Here is a 12,604-nt window from a genome sequence, read left to right as displayed (position 1 = left end):
GAAAAGAAGACGGTAACCTACAAAGGAAAGCACATTAGATTATCATCCGATTTTTCAGCAGAAACTCTACAAGCCAGGAGGGAGTGGAACCAAATATTCAAACTATTGAAAGAGAGAAATCATGAGCCAAGAATAATATATCCAGCAAAGATCTCCTTTAGATATGAAGGAGGAATAAAGACCTTTCCAGACATACAGAAGCTGAGGAAATTTTCTAATACACGACCTGCACTACAAGAAATACTAAAGGAGGCTATTCGACCACCATCAACAGGGACAATTTGTGGCAACCGAAACATAAAACGGGGGAGCTTAAAGGCCTGAACCGGTACATGGGAATGGAGAAAGTAAACGTGCTGAAGAAAATGGAATACTCTAAATATCAAACTTTCTTTCACATAATCTTAAGGGTAACCACTCAAAAAAAATCCAGAACTGAAATATATACTGCAATAAAAGAGGAAACAGAGGGAAACATCATAGAACACCACCACACAGAAATAATAGACAACAACAAAAAGGCAAAGAAACAATGGAGTCACAGGCTTACCAGAAAACTGAAGATAGAATGACAGGAAATCCTCACATATCAATAATCACCCTAAATGTAAATGGACTGAACTCACCAATAAAAAGGCACAGAGTAGCAGATTGGATCAAAAAACTAAACCCAACCATATGCTGTCTCAAAGAGACACATCTCAGCTACAAGGACAAGCATAGACTCAAAGTGAATGGGTGGAAATTGGCACTCCAAGCAAATGGTACCCAGAGAAAATCAGGTGTAGCCATAATGATATCAGATGAAACAGACTTCAGGGTGAAAAAGATAACAAGAGACAAAGATGAACATTTCATAATGGTAAAGGGGACTATACAACAAGAAGACATAACAGTCATCAATATTTATGCACCCAATCAGGGAGCACCAAAATACACCAAGCAACTACTAACAGAACTAAAGGGAGAAATTGACCAAAACACAATTATACTAGGGGACTTAAATACATTATGGACAGCTATGGATAGATCATCCAAAGAGAAAATAAGTAACGAAATTGCAGCCCTAAATGACACATTAGATGAAATGGACATCATTGACATATATAGAGCACTTCATCCTAAAACATCAGACTACACATTCTTTTCGAGTGTACATGGAACATTCTCAAGGATAGACCATATATTGGGACATAAAAGCAGCCTCAGCAAATTTAAGAAGATTGAAATCATACCGAGCATATTCTCTGATCACAAAGCTTTGAAATTGGATATCAACTGCGAAAAGAAAGCAAAAAGAAACACAAATACATGGAGATTAAACAACATAGTTTTAAAGAACGACTGGGTCAAAGAAGAAATTAGAGGAGAGATCAAAAGATACATAGAAACAAATGACAATGAAAATACATCCTACCAAAATTTTTGGGATGCCGCAAAAGCAGTTTTAAGAGGGACATTTATATCATTACACGCCTATCTCAAGAAACAAGAAAAATCCCAAATAAATAACCTCAAGTTACATCTCAAAGAACTAGAAAAAGAAGATCAAGTGAAACCCAAGGTCAGCAGAAGAAATGAGATAACAAAAATCAGAGCAGAGCTAAATGAAATAGAGAAGAAAAAGACAATAGAAAAAATTAATGTGACAAAGAGCTGGTTCTTTGAAAAAATTAATAAAATCGACAAACCCTTGGCTAGACTCACTAAGATAAAAAGAGAGAAGACACTAATTAACAAAATTAGAAACGAGAAAGGGGAAGTTATCACGGACACCACAGAAATACAAAGGATCATTCAAGAATACTGTGAAGGACTATATGCCACCAAATTCAATAACCTAGAAGAAATGGACAAGTTCTTAGAAACATATAGCCTTGCAAGGCTGAACCATGAAGAACTGGAAAATCTAAACAGACCGATCACCAGTAAATAAATTGAATCAGTCATTAAAAACCTTCCCAAAAGCAAAAGTCCGGGACCAGATGGCTTCACTAATGAATTCTACCAAACCTTCAAACAGGATCTAATACCAATCCTGCTCAAACTCTTCCAAAAAATTGAAGAAATGTCAGTACTCCCTAACTCATTTAATGAGGCCAACATTACCCTGATACCAAAACCTGGTAAGGACAACACAAAAAAAGAAAACTACAGACCTATATCTCTGATGAATACTGATGCAAAAGTCCTAAACAAAATTTAGCAAATCAAATGCAACAATGCATTAAAAAGATTATTCATCATGACCAAGTGGGGTTCATCCCTGGGGCACAAGGATGGTTCAACATCTGCAAATCCATCAATGTGATACATCACACAAAAAAAATAAAGGACAAAAATCATATGATTATATTAATTGATGCAGAAAAAGCATTTGACAAGATACAACATCCATTTATAATTAAAACACTTAATAAAATAGGTATAGAAGGAAAATACCTTAACATAATAAAGGCCATCTATGAGAAGCCCTCAGCTAATCTCATAATTAATGGTGAAAAACTGAATCCCTTTGCTCTACGTTCAGGAACACGACAGCGCTGTCCACTATCACCTCTGCTTTTCAACATAGTGTTGGAAGTTCTTGCCAGAGCCATCAGGCAAGAGAAAGAAATAAAAGGCATCCAAATTGGGAATGAAGAAGTTAAAATATCACTCTTTGCAGATGACATGATGCTATATATAGAAAACCCTAAAGACTCCACCAAAAAGCTGTTAGAAACAATCAACGAATACAGTAAAGTTGCTGGCTACAAAATCAACGTACAAAAGTCCATTGCATTCCTATATACCAACAATGAAATCTCACAAAAAGAAATACAAAAAACAATTCCCTTTGCAATTGCAGCAAAAAGAATAAAATACCTAGGAATAAATTTAACCAAGGATGTGAAGGATTTATATGCTGAAAACTATAAGACATTTTTGAAAGAAATTGAAGAAGACACAAAGAAATGGAAAGACATTCCGTGCTCATGGCTTGGAAGAATCAACATAGTTAAAATGGCCATATTACCCAAAGCAATATACAGATTTAATGCAATCCCCATCAAAATCCCAAAGGCATTTTTAAAAGAAATAGAACAAAAAATCATCAGATTTGTTTGGAACCACAAAAGACCCCGAATAACCAAAGCAATCTTAAGAAAAAAGAACAGTGCTGGAGGTATCACACTGCCTGACTTTAGCTTGTACTACAGGGCTACAATAATCAAAACAGCATGGTATTGGCGGAAAAACAGACACATAGACCAATGGAATAGAATTGAGAACCCAGAAATAAAACCACATAAATATGGACAGATAATTTTTTGACAAAGAAGCTAAAAACATGCAATGGAGAAAAGACAGCCTCTACAATAAATGGTGCTGGATGAATTGGATAGCCATGTGCAAAAGAATGAAACTGGACTGTTATCTGTCACCATGTACCAAAATTAATTCAAAATGGATCAAAGACTTAAGCATAAGACCTGACACAATAAACTGCATAGAAGAAAACATAGGTACTAAACTTATGGACCTTGGGTTCAAAGAGCATTTTATGAATTTGACTCCAAAGGCAATGGAAGTAAAAGCTAAAATAAACAAATGGGACTATATGAAACTTAAAAGTTTCTGCACAGCAAAAGAAACCATCGACAAAATAAAGAGGCAACCGACTGAATGGGAGAAGATTTTTGCAAACAGTTCCTCCGATAAGGGTCTAATATCCAAAATATACAAGGAACTCATGAAACTCAACAACAAAAAAACAAACAACTCAATTGAAAAATGGGCAGAGGACCTGAAGAGACATTTCTCTAAAGAGGAGTTACAAATGGCAAATAGACATATGAAAAAATGCTCAACATCTCTAATCATCAGAGAAATGCAAATAAAAACCACAATGAGATATCACCTCACCCCCGTCAGAATGGCTATCATCAACAAGACAAATAGCAACAAGTGTTGGAGAGACTGTGGAGAAAAAGGAACCCTCATACACTGTTGGTAGGAATGCAGAATGGTGCAGCCGCTATGGAAGGCAGTGTGGCGGTTCCTCAAAAAATTACGAATAGAATTACCATATGACCCAGCAATCCCTCTCCTGGGTATCTACCCAAAGAATCTGAAATCATTTATACATAAAGACACGTGTGCTCCAATGTTCATTGCAGCTTTGTTTACGGTGGTCAAGACATGGAAACAACCAAAATGTCCTTCAATAGATGAATGGATAAAAAGTTGTGGTATATATACACAATGGAATACTATTCAGCGTTAAGGAAAGATGATATAGGAACATTTGTGACAACATGGATGGATCTTGAGAATATAATGCTAAGCGAAATAAGTCAGACAGAAAAAGCAGAGAACCCTATGATTTCACTGATATGTGGTATATAAACCAAAAACAAGACAAACAAATGAGAAACAAGAACTCATAGACACAGACAATAGTTTAGTGGTTACCAGAGGGTAAGGGGGGTGGGGGGAGGGAGATGAGGGTAAGGGGGATCAAATATATGGTGATGGAAGGAGAACTGACTCTGGGTGTTGAACACACAATGGGATTTATTGATGATGTAATACGGAATTGTACACCTGAAATTATTTAATTTCATTAACAACTGTCACCCCAATAAATAAGTTTAAAAAAATAATTAAAAAATAATAATAATAGACAAGAACAGAAAGGCAAAGAAACAATGGAGACACTGAGATACCAGAAAACAAAAGACAAAATGGATATAAGAAATCCTCATTTATCAATGATCACCCGAAATGTAAATCAACTGAACTCACCAATTAAAAAAGCACAGAGTAGCAAATTGGATTAAAAACAAACAAACTAACAAAAAAACATGCACTGTCTCCAAGAGACACATCTCAGCTTCAAGGACAAATATATATTCAAAGTGAAAGGGTGGAAATCAACACTCTAAGCAAATGGTATCCAGAGAAAAGTGTGTATAGCCATATTTATTCCAGATGAAACAGACTTCATGATAAAAAATTGTAAAAAGAGACAAAGATAGACATTTCATAATGATAAAGGGGAATATACAACAAGAAGACACAACAGTCATCAACATTTATGCCCCCAATCAGGAAGCACCGAAATATGCTAAGCAACTACTAGCATAACTAAAGGGAGAAATTGACCAAAACAAAATTATAGTAAGGGACCTATATACATCATTGACAGCTATGGATAGATCATCCCAACAGAAAATAAATAGCAGCCCTAAATGACACATTAGATGAAATGGACATAATTGACATTTATAGAGCACTTCATCCTAGAACCCCATATTATACATTCTTTTCTAGTGAGCATGGAACATTCTCAAGCATAGATCATATGTTGGGATATAAAACTAGCTTCAAAAAATTTAAGAAGATTGAAATTATACTAAGCATGTTCTCCAATCACAAGGCTTTGAAATTGGACATCAACAACAAAAACAAAGAAGGAAAACCCACAAATATGTGGAGATTAAAAAACATGCTTTTAAAGGATGCCTGGATCAAAGAAGAAATCAGGGGAGAGATCAAAAGATACATAGAAACAAATGACAATGAAAATACACCCTATGAAAATAATTGGAATGGAATGCAAGCAGTAATAAGAGGATCATTTATATCATTACAGGCCTATCTCAACAAACAAAAACAATCCCAGATAAGCAATGCAACATTACACCTGAAAGAACTAGAAAAAGGAGAACAAATGAAACCCAATGTCAGCAGAAGGAAAGAAAGAATAAAAATCAGAACAGAACTAAATGAAATAGAGAACAAAAAGAGAACAGAAAAAAATTAAGGCAGCAAAGAGCAGATTCTTTGAATAGATTAATAAAATTTACAAATCTTTGACTAGACTCACTAAGATAAAAAGAGAAAAGACACAAATAAACAAAATCAGAAATGAAAGAGAAGTTACCATGGTTACCACAGAAATATAAAGGATCATACAAGACCTATATGCTATGCTACCAAATTCAATATGAAGGTCTGTATGCCACCAAATTCAATAACCTAGAAGAAATGGACGAGTTCTTAGAAACATATAGCCTTCCTAGACTGAATCACGAAGAACTGGAAAATCAAAATAGGCCAATCAACAGAAAAGAAATTGAAACAGTCATCCGAAGACTTCCCAAAAGCAAAAGTCCAGGACCAGGTGGCTTCACAACTGAAGTCTTCCAAAATTCAAAGAGGATCTCATACTTGTTCTACTCAAACTCTTCCAAAAATTCAAGCAGAGAAAACACTCCTAACTCATATTATGAGGCCAACATTACCCTGATACCAAAACCGGCTAAGGCTAACACAAAAAAAGAAAATTACAGACAAATACCTCTGATGAATACAGATGCAAAAATCCTAAACAAAATCAAGCAAATCAAATACAACAATGCATTAAAAAGATTATATATCACGATAAAGTGGGGTTCATCCCAGGGGCACAAGGAAGGTTCAACATATGCAAATCGATCAATGTGATACACCATATAAACACACAAACAAAAAAAGATAAAAATCATATGATTATACCAATAGATGCAGAAAAACCATTTGACAAGATAAAACATCCATGTATGATTAAAACACTTAATAAAATAGGTATAGAAGGAAAATACCTTAACATAATAAGGGCCATATATGACAAGCCCTCAGCTAATATCATACTTAAACGTGAAAAACTGAAGCCTTTGCTCTACATCCGTAAACAATACAGGGTTGCCCCCTTTTTCCACTGTGTTTCGACATAATATTGGAAGTCCTAACCAGAGCATTCGGCAAGAGAAAGAAATAAAAGTCATCTGAATTAGGAATGAAGAAGTTAAATTGTTACTTTGCACAGATGCCATGATTCTTTATATAGAAAATCCTAAAGACTCAACCAAAAAGTTATTAGAAACAAAAAAGGAATACAGTAATGTTGCTGGCTACAAAATCTGCGTACAAGAATCCATTGCATTCCTATATACTAACAATAAATTTTCAGTGACAGAATAAAAAAAATTATATTTGCAATTGCAACAAAAATAATAAAATACCTAGGGATAAACTTAACAAAGGATGTGAAGGACCTATACACTGAAAACTATAAGACATTTTTTAAGAGAAATTGAAGAAAACATAAAGATATGGAAAGACATTCCCTATTTGTGGATTGGAAAAATCAACATAATTAAAATGGCCATATTATAAAAGCAGTATACAAATTTAATGCATTCTCAAACAGAATCCCAGTCACATTGTTTAAAGAAATAGAACAAAAAATCATTGGATTTGCTTGGAATCACAAAAGACACCAAATAACCAAAGAAATTCTAAGAAAAATCAATAAGGTTGAAGGTATCACACTCCCTGACTTCAGCTTCTACTACAGAGCACTGATAATGAAAACAGTGTGGCAATCACAGAAGAACAGACATGCACACCAATGGAATAGAATTGAAAATCCAGAAATAAATCCACATAAATATGGACAGATAATTTTTTACAAAGTACCAAAAAAAATGGAGAAAAGACAGCTTCTTCAATAAATGATGCTGGGAGAGTTGGATAGCCCCGTGCAAAAGAAGGAAATTAGACTGCTATCTGTCACCATGTACTAAAATTAACCCAAAATGGATCAAAGACCTAAACATAAAACCTGAAACAATAAACTGCATACATGAAAGCATAGGTACTAAACTTATGGACGTTGGGTTCAAAGGGGTTTTTATAAATTTGATCTCAAAGCAAGGGAAGTAAAAGCTAAAATAAATGAATGGGACTATATTAAACTAAAAAGCTTCTGTACAGCAAAGGAAAAACCAACATCAAAACAAAGAGGAAACTAATCAAATGGGAGAAGATATTTGCAAACAATGCCTCTGATAAGGAGCTAGTATCCAAAATATTAAAGAACTCATACTACTCAACTACCAAAAGACAAACAATACAATTAAAATATGGGCACTAGACATGAACAGAAACTTCTCCCAAGAAGACATAGAAATGGCCAATAAATATATGAAAAAAATGCTCAGCTTCACTAGTTGTTAGGGGTGTGCAAATCACAACCACAATGAGATATCACCTTACACATGTTAGAATGGCTATCATCAACAAGACAAATAATAACTAGTGTTGAAGAGGCTATGGAGAAAAATGGAAACCTTATACACTGCTGGCGGCTTGTAGATTGGTACAGCCACTATAAAAGGCATTGTGAAGGTTCCTCAAAAATTTAAGAACAGAATTACCATATGACGTAGCATTCCTTCTCCTGGGTATCTAACCAAAATATCTGAAAACATTCATCCATATAGATATATGTACACTGTTGTTCATTGCAGCTTTATTTACAGTGCCAAGACATGGAAACAACCAAAGTGTACTTCGATAGATGATAGGATCAAGATGTGGTACATATACACAATGGTATACTACTTTGCCATAAGAAAAGATGAAATACTGCCATTTGTGACAACATGGATGGATCTTGAGATTATTATGCTAAGCACAACAAGTCAGACAGAGAAAGTCGAGAACCATATGACTTCACTCATGTGTGGGATATAAAACTGAAAGCAACAAAGGAACAAGACAAACAAATAAAGAAACAGACAACAGTTTAGTAGTTACCAGAAGGTAAGGGGGAGGGGAGATGGTAGAAGATGGTAAAGGGGGTCAAATGTATGGTGATGGAAGGGGAACTGACTTAGGGTGATGAAGACACAATGTGATATATAGGTAAGGTGTTACAGAATTGTACACTTGAAACCCATGCAATTTTACTAACCATCGTCACACAAATAAATTTTGTTAAAATAAAAATTGTTTTTAAAAAAATGTGCTAGTTTTGCTGTTGTACTTCAGACTATAAAAGTAATGGCCATGGTTCATAAATGGTCACTTAAAATGGAAAAGGAATTATATATATGGGTGGAAGACACCTGCTATAGGAATCATGAACAGAAAATGTGTTCCAAATGACAGCAACTTGTGCCAGAAAACATTGAGCCTATACGAAGACTTCAGCAAGGGATCCCCTGAAACAAGTGACACCAAGTTATTTATGGCAAATAAGAGATGGTTACACAGACCGAGGAATAGATTTGGACTGAAAATATAAAAATTACTGGAGAAGCTGCTCCTGCCAATAAAGAGCTGCTGCCATATTTCTGGCAAAGTTGAACGAGTTAAGCAGAAAGTATATCACCCAAAGTAAGTCTTCATAAGTTGTATGTATGTATGGGTAAAAAGCACAGGATATTTAGGGTTTGGTACTATCTCTGGTTTCAAGCATCCACTGGGAATCTTGGAAATTATCCCCCATGTACAACAGGGGACTATAATATATGAAAAAGTTAAGCTACAACTAGGATGGTGTAGGAACAGTTTTAGGATGCTGCTGGAGAATAGGCTGTGGAGAATTTGCTGGGATTAGGCTGAGTGTTCCTCTATTTCTAAATCTTCCTATATACCTCATCATTGCCTAGACTCTAAGAGGAAGTCAGTTTTAGAGAAAATTGACTAAGTCCCCAAGACAGCACCAAGCTAAAAAAAAATCTAAAGACCTCAGAAGCTTTTCTAGACTCTTTATATATCTCTTTGACTCTTTCTCCCTTTCTTACTTTCTCACTTCCACTGCGTTTCTCTCGTTCCCTCTTTTCTGGATTTTAATGCTTTGGGCTTGATAATAGGATTTTCCTTGGTGTAGGGGGTAACTGGTAGAAATCTCTATGCTAAGAAGCACAAAAGTCCTTTAATTGAAGTCTATCTTTCTATTCAATTCAACTACTGTTCTCCCCATTTACGCTTTCACTTCACCCCAAATTAATAACTTAAATAAACTATAAGGAAATCAATCTAGTCAACCTGAATCATGGATTTTTTTTTCCACCAGAAATGGATTTTTATTCTGTCATTCAACATTAAACAAAACTTGGAAAAGCATTCTATATGAGAAGCCCTATGGAGCTTCCCACAAATAAAGGAAAAGACTTATCAGAAATGTGCAAAGAGTACTAATTTTTAGTACACAAAGCAATAGTCTAACAGTGCCTGCAAATGCATGATTCTTCTAGAATCAGAGTATTGTCTTATGCAGGTAAACCATTCTCTCATTTTGAACTTGTTTGCAATGTGACAGACCCCAACAGAAGTTTCAGCTCAACTCACATCAGAAAAACCACAAAGTTCAATTCAAAGAATTTGAAATAATGAATAGTTACTGCATTAGTTTCCAGCACCATTAGCATCAAAACTATTTGAGGCATTTGTTAAATGCAGAGTCCATGGCCCCTCCCCAGATGGAATGAATCAAAATCTTCACATTTAAAGTCCTTGAAACCCATGTTTAAAAAATTTTCCAGGTGGTTTTGAGAACCACTGTTTTATTTTTTTTTTGGAGCGTGTCATATTCAGATTTACTTTTTATTAAATTTATTGAGGTGACATTGTTTAATAAAATTATATAGGTGTCAGGTGTACAATTCTATAACACATCATGTGTATATTGCATTGTGTGCTCACCACTCAAAGTCAAATTTCCTTCCGTCATCATATATTTGACCCCCTTTACCCTTTTCTACCTACCCCCATACCCCTTTTCCTCTGGTAACCACTATACTGCTATCTATGATAGCAGTTAATTGTTACTTTTAGTTTTATATCCCGCATATGAGTGAAGTCATATGGTTCTCAACCTTTTCGATCTGGCTTATAAGGTCAGATGATTAAGTTCGGGAACTCATCCTAGAAAAAGTTCTACATATCTCATTGCTGAATATCACTACAGTCACCTTCAAAGTACTCCCCTTGGGAAGCTATGCACTGACGCCAACACCTCGTCCACCCTTCAAAGCAATTTTGGAACTCTTTTTCTGGAATTGCCATCGGAGCTGTCATTGTATTACCCTTGACATTCTGATTATCATCAAAATGTCTTCATTTTAATATTTCCTTTATCTTTGGGAAAACAAAGAAGTTTTGGCCAGATCAGGTGAGCAGGGAGAGCATTCCAATACAGTTTTTTACTGGCTAAAAACTCCCTCACAGACAGTGCTGTGTGAGCTGGTGCATTGTGGCGATGCAAGAGCCATGAATTGTTGGCAAAAAGTTCAGGTTGTCTAACTTTTTCACACAGCTTTTTCAGCACTTTCAAATAGTAAACTTGGTTAATTTGTCCAGTTGATACAAATTCATAATGAATATTCCCTCTGATGAAAAACAAAAAGGTTAGCAACATCAAAGGTTGCAACAAGTTCACAAACTTAATTGTCAGATCTTTTCGTATTTCACTTAGTATGACATTCTCAATATCCATCCTTGTTATTGCAAATGGAAGTATTTCAAGAGGAGCAACTTCACTGGCCATTAGGGAATTGCAAATCAAAACCACAATGAGATATCACCTCACTTCTGTTAGAATGGGTCTTATCAACAAGACAAGTAATAAACATTGGAGAGGTTATGGATAAGTAGGAATGCTCATACATTGCTGGTGGGAAGGTAAATTGGTACAGACACTGAAAAACAGTATAGAGGTTCCTAAAAGCATTAATAATAGAATTACCATACAGCTGGGCAGTGCCACTTCTGGGCATCTACCCCAAAATTTTGAAAACATTTATTTGTAAATATATACCCCTGTTTTCACTGCAGCACTACACATGATGACCAATACATGGAAACAACTGAATTGTCCTTCAATAGATGATTGGATAAAAAGTATATGGTACATGTACAGAAGGGAAACACTGTTTTAGTGCTCTTCTAAGTCACAGTCTCCTTGGATTGCCTGATTCTTCACTAGAGCATTGTTGAACTGGTTGTCATGCAACTGCATTCTAGCCTTTGTCCCCTAGCAGACACCAAGGGCATTTCCTGTCTTCCTTACAAAACTGCACTAAGCATCTGCAGTGACACTAAAGTTGAATGCCTTTAGAAGGGATTTCCTCTGAGACCTTTTACCTCCTCTGATTATCACATCCAGCAGCACATTCAGCAGCCAGTGAAAAGACTTGTCCTCTCCAGGCAAGATGCCTGGCAGCAGGCCCAGACTTCCAAGTTAAACAGCATCCTATGTGATCAGAATGGAAATCCTTGCATGCAAAGATCCTGACTACTAATGGGACCAGGAGATTACTCAAGGTGATAACAGTTTAAAAGTAGTTCATGGACTCAAGAGTGGAGCGAAAAACATCACAGCTGTCACTCCATATGTGATATTCTAAAATGCCTCCACTTAAAATCCCTCCAGACAGAAGTGCTGGAGTCTATGGAAGGTGTAAAAGGCAAAGTTGTGAAATATGTGAGGTTTGTTTCCAGTGTTCCTCAGTCTCCATGTTCTTTTACTGCACTATCCATCTGTTACAGCCTGATGCCATTAGGCATCCCACAGTGGCAGCTGACTCATATGTTTTCCTAGCCTATACATGCTTCTGACCTTCCCTTCCTTCTACCTTTGTCCTCTACCTTCCAGCTCTGACTCTCTTCCCTCAAGACTGTACTCTCTCTGAGCAGAATATGGTAGGTGCTGGATCATATACATAAATTCCCTTTAGGGTTTCAGGAAAAGTTCAATTGGGGCCAGTCTGAATTAATCATTCCA

Source organism: Rhinolophus hipposideros (assembly GCF_964194185.1).
Source record: "Rhinolophus hipposideros genome assembly, chromosome: X".
NCBI classification, from domain to species: Eukaryota; Metazoa; Chordata; class Mammalia; order Chiroptera; family Rhinolophidae; genus Rhinolophus; species Rhinolophus hipposideros.
The sequence above is the reverse complement of the archived record's forward strand: the minus strand, read 5'-3'. Positions refer to the sequence as shown.